This window comes from Sinocyclocheilus anshuiensis, unplaced genomic scaffold (genome assembly GCF_001515605.1).
Source record: "Sinocyclocheilus anshuiensis isolate Anshui unplaced genomic scaffold, SAMN03320099.WGS_v1.1 scaffold1184, whole genome shotgun sequence".
NCBI lineage: Eukaryota > Metazoa > Chordata > Actinopteri > Cypriniformes > Cyprinidae > Sinocyclocheilus > Sinocyclocheilus anshuiensis.
The window spans coordinates 903,183-908,659 of NW_015547647.1; the positions used below are offsets into that span (position 1 = coordinate 903,183).

At 35.7% G+C, this 5,477-nt stretch overlaps 1 protein-coding gene across 1 annotated transcript in view; it reads right to left on the minus strand.

Annotated features, from left to right (window-relative positions):
• The window catches only part of LOC107701923 (tyrosine-protein phosphatase non-receptor type 13-like), an 84,115-nt gene that overhangs the window by 66,624 nt on the left and 12,014 nt on the right, over positions 1–5,477 (minus strand). The window lies entirely within an intron of this gene.

Genomic DNA, 5,477 nt, shown 5'->3' on the forward strand with positions numbered 1-5,477 from the left:
AACACACACACACACACACACACACACACACACAACCCAAAACTATTGAAAAGTAATGAAAGCCTATGGGGGATTTTTGGTAGTGGTATCATTTACGTCAGTAGGGGGGATGAGTTAAGCCTCTAATACTATATTTAGGGTTAGGGGTTTACGTAAATAAACATATTAACAAAACAAATTGGCAGAAACATTATTAAAAAGTCAGAAAGTGTTTAAACTAAAAATAATGAAAAAATGAAATTCAAGCAGCGATGCTTTAAAGCACTGGAATTCCCAAAGTAAACACACGTTTCCTGTGGAAACTGTCTAACCACGATTGGACCTCATTGTGAAAATCTAGCAGTGTACACTCATGTTTTGCCTCCAGCACAGTAGATACTCCGGAAAATATGTTCCCTGTCAGTGTCAACCTATACAGGTAACAAAGCTATCTTTGGCATTCACTGCAACAAATTCTTACTAAAAGCTGGAAATGTTGGCGTGCTAAATCTCCGAGTCATCCAGATGTTAATGGGAGAGAAGCTGATGCACAGTTGGAAATATCTCAGAACGGGCCTATCTGATAAGGTTTTATCTGTCCTATCGGAGACTAGTGCGGTCATCTACTGCAGTTCACGAGCCCAATGAGGTCACAGCCAAACATAGCATCACAAACTCTACTAAGAAGGAGAAAAGAACATGAAATGAGATACGTGAAAACATGCCATAAATAACAAGCAGACTTCTTAGTATTACATAAAACAAAGTGTAAATACATGTTTACATCTGTAAATCTTTGTCTGTATCTGTTTATTTTAGATGCTCAAGATTACTGCATAACCAAATGACCTAAATACCCATTTTAAAGCGCAGGACGTTGTGGAAACTTTTGAATTATTTATATCATGCTAAAAAAATAAATAAAAATAAATAAAAAATATGACTTTCGCTTAAAGCAATATGCCTACTTATTAAAAAAAAAAAATCATGAAAATGTTTGATGAGTATCACCTGGGGCAATACCGATAAAAAAAAAAATAATAAAAAAAAAAAATATATATAAATAAATAAATAAATATAAATAAATTTCCTTTTTAGGAAGGTAATCACATTTTATTTAATTTCAGTTAACATACATTTTATTTCAAGTAATCAAAGTGTTTTTTAAATGGTTTTAATTTTAGTTAACAGTAATAACCCTGGTTTGTTTCATAACTGATTTACTTTGCAACATAGACACTGTTATTGAACTGAATCGAATCTAAATTGATCTGAATAATGACATTATTGTCTTCTGTAGAGCTGCTTTACAGCTAAAATTGAATTTGTTTCATAATAGTTGAATTTTACAACATAAACACTCTTATTTTCCTGTTTTTAAATGTGAAACTGCTTTGAAACAACTTGTGTATTTGCATGTAATGTCCCTTTTTAGGATACTAATCCTGTTTTCATCTCATCCTTGTTCGCAGTTACATTCTCTGATATTGTTTTAGCCTTATTTCTTCTCTTCTAACTTTATTATCTGAATTCGCAGATGCCTGGAAGAGTCGATGGGTGAACTCGGAGCACAAATCTGACTATGGCCAGTTTAAACTAACCGCCGGAAACTTCTACGGAGATGCTGAGAAAGACAAGGGTAGGCTTTTACATCCCTAAAAATAGGCCTGGGTGATAAAACGGTATCGATATTTATCGACGGTACACCTTCCTCGATAACGATATAAATGCTATGAGTGACGCAGACAGCACACGCAAACACAAACATGAGGGCTGTGCCTGCCTGTGATGAGGAGATTGTGAATAATAAAAAAAAAAAAAGAATATTAGTCGAATATAAAATAAACATATATATATATATATATATATATGAGATATTTCCTACACTTAACAAGCTGGAATTACAGTCAATAAATAAAACAATAAAAAAATAAAGATATTTCAGGTTAAAAAAACTGCAAATATTTACAATATTATACATTTATACAAACAAACAAATCATTAAGTATTATTTTTATGTATTTTATATAATCATATATTTTCAATCATATATTATTTCACTCAGAAATTTGAGAAAAAGTAAATGTCGTTTTTATTTTCAAATATTATTTTTTGTTTACTTTTTAAAAAATAAATAAACAAATAACATTTAATTCAATGTGAAAGACTGACATAATATTTTCTTGTAAAACAAACCAGTAATTTGTTTTATTTACAGCTTCGAAATATCATTTTTTTACAATGTAGTACTGCATATATATTTTTATTTCTAAAGTTGTAAATCTCACCGTTTTATTATTAAATCAACCCTTCTACACATTGGACTGCGAAAGGAAAAGGTTTTTTCATCACCTTCAAATTAAAACGGCATGCTCTAAAAAAAGCAAGCTCAGGACTTCTCACATCTAAGTGCTCAGGGTTTCCAAACAAATTAAGTAACTTCGCTGACTTGCTCAAGTCATGTCCCATGACTCTCATTCAGGGCCCAGAATTTCTGCAAACTCTGTCAAAAGGGACCTTTGCCAGCAAGTTTTCACCCAGAGCAACTCAAGGCCAGATAACAAGCTACTGTGAGACGAGGGGAGTCCTCGTTCCCCCTGCGAGCGCATGCCGGAGCGGCTACATCATCTTTATCATCATCGTCCTCCTCGACCCTGAAGACAAGGGGCCTAATTACGTTACAAACCCTACTGGCTATCGGCCAGGTCTGCTGAATAAAGGGGGCAACAACTGTCTGCGATGCTGACAGAACAAGAATTGTCCATGACTGTGAGAAAGGCTTGTCGAGAGTCTCAAGATCTGTGCGGGGACGGCAGCAGATATCAGTCGAGAGGAGCTGGCATCATATCAATTGCCGCAAACTGCTCTTTAGGAAACCGGGCTGCGGGACAATAAAGAGGCTTTTGTTCACAGTGGTAACTCACAACACTAGCCCACACAGTCATTAAGAGAGACAGCAGACGGACATAAGGCTGAGTAAGCCTTCTCATAAATTTCATCAAAGTGTTACCCTTCCCTTCAGAGACAGAAAACGAGGATAGAAAGCTTTTCTGCACGGGCTCACTTCTTTGAATAAGACTGATAGCTGCTATTTTTGGCATGCTGACCGCTTTTGAAGAGGCCGGAGATTTATTCTAATCACTCTTAAACAGGTGTGAATCGGCGGAGGACAATGCTAAACGAGCACATACTGACTGAATAACCACTTTACAGAAGAGTCCTGCTGAATGTACCGATAACGTCACAGCTGAAGCTTGTAATGGCTTTGAATTGTTTGTAAGAAAGGGACAACACCAAAACAATATTTAAAGACATTTTGTGTGGTAACTGCATGGGAAGTGTGACATAGCTGTGGTCTGAGGGAAAACATTTTTTTCATTGAAGCAGTCGCAGGGAATTCACATAAAGACAGATATGACCTCAGTTTCTTGTTTTTCCTTTCAAACAATCCCTGCCAGTTTAGCTTCCAAAAGCGCACTACAATAACTAAGGTTTCCACCAAAATGCCAAACTTATTCTGGTTATTGCTACAATAGAACTATGCTAACCTTGTATTAGCCACAGTCATCCAAAATAGGCTAAATGACAGATTTCCCTTTTGAAAAAACCAGCATATGCTGGTTAGGTATGTTTTGACGCTGGGATGCTGGTTTAAGCTGGACCTTTGCTGGTTTATGCTGGTCCTTTGCTGGTTTAAACTGGTCCTTTGCTGGTTTAAGCTGGTCTTTTGCTGGTTTAAGCTGGTCCTTTGCCGGTCTTTTGCTGGTTTATGCTGGTCCTTTGCTGGTTTAAAATGGTCCTTTGCTGGTTTAAAATGGTCCCTTTGCTGGTTTATGCTGGTCCTTTGCTGGTTTAAGCTGGTCCTTTGCTGGTTTACAAAACATACCTAACCAGCATATGCTGGTTTTTTCAACAGGGTTGTACAATTACAACAAGAGATTTCACTACAAATGACTACATTTTTACATTTTTCTGAGTGGTTCTTGTCTGTGTGGTTGCTGAAGAGTTTAGCTTGTTTTTGGTGAATTTCTATGTGGTTGATAAGGTTTTCCTAATGTTTAGCGCATTGCTATGCAGTTGCTAAAATGTTTCAACTGTTTTTAAGCAAGTTGCTAGCAAGATTGCTAAAGTGTTCTTTATGTTTAACACATGCAGTTGCTAAAGTGTCGACTGTTTTCAACAAATTGCTAAGGTGTTTTAGCGAATTGCTATGTGGTCGCTAAAGTGTTCTGAGTGTTTTCCCTTACAAAAATTAACCATGGTTTTATTACAGTAACCATGTTTTTTTTGTTTTTTGGCGTATTGATTACCATTTGTATAACCACAGTTTTACTACAAATACCATGGTTAAACTATGGTTAGTGTAGCAAAACCATGGTTAATTTGTGGTTACCATGGTTTAACTATAGCAACCATGGTTTTTTGGTTTTATTTGTAGTAAAACCAGTTCATTTTTGTAAGGATTAATGCATTGTTCCAAATGATTTTGTTCATTGATTTGTAGTTGCTAAGGTGTTCTGTGTTTTAGTGCAATGTTATGCAATTGCAAAATTGTTCTGTGCTTTAGCGCATTGCTAGGCGATTTTTTTAGGAGTTGTGAGTGTTTTAGCGCATTGCTATGCAGTCGCTAAGGTGTTCTTAGTGCACTCCTCTAGTAGTATGTCATATATAATAGGCATTCTGGTGGAAATTATGGCCACCATGGTACATTTTTGCATTTGTCACACACAAGCACAAGGTTAGCGCATGAAATTCCTCTACTGAAAGTCAACAGGCTAACTGTAGGGCGCAAATGAAAGCGATACTGGATACCTTCAGAAATGTCTGACTGGGACATTCTGTACATTAACAAGCTTTAATGACAAGATGGAATACAATCAGGAAAGAACTACAAAAATTCAAGTTAAAGAGAACCAAAAATGCTACAGGCTGACCAAACCAGAGAAACCAGGTGAACGAGGAAAAATTCAGACAGAAAGAGAGCGGAAAGTATTAGAGAGTCAAAAGAGGAACCGAAAAGCAGAGACAGTGAGATGTCCTTTGTACAGATCATTCCAATCATGGACAGAATAGAATATAAATCTCCAAAAATTCCACAAACTATTAAGAAAAATACTCTGCGAGACAAAAAACAATCTGAATGGCACCACACTAGTGGTTTGGAACACACAAGGTCAGATTTTTCAGAATATTCAAAATAAATCAGCATTCGCTGTATGTTACTTGGCAACAGAAACTACCACGTTCTGGAGAGGTCACTGATGATTGTTTTATTCCAAACACACAAAAAACCTCAAACCTGCAGAATTCATGCTGCATGCTCCACAGGAGACTCCACTCACAATTACAACTCACTGATTTCAATGGCATATAGCATATATACGTTTTTTTTTTTTTTTTATTAAATAAGTATAAATAAATATTATAAATATTATTACAAATAATAATTTCACCTATTTGTATTCATATATTTTATATATATATATATATATATATAT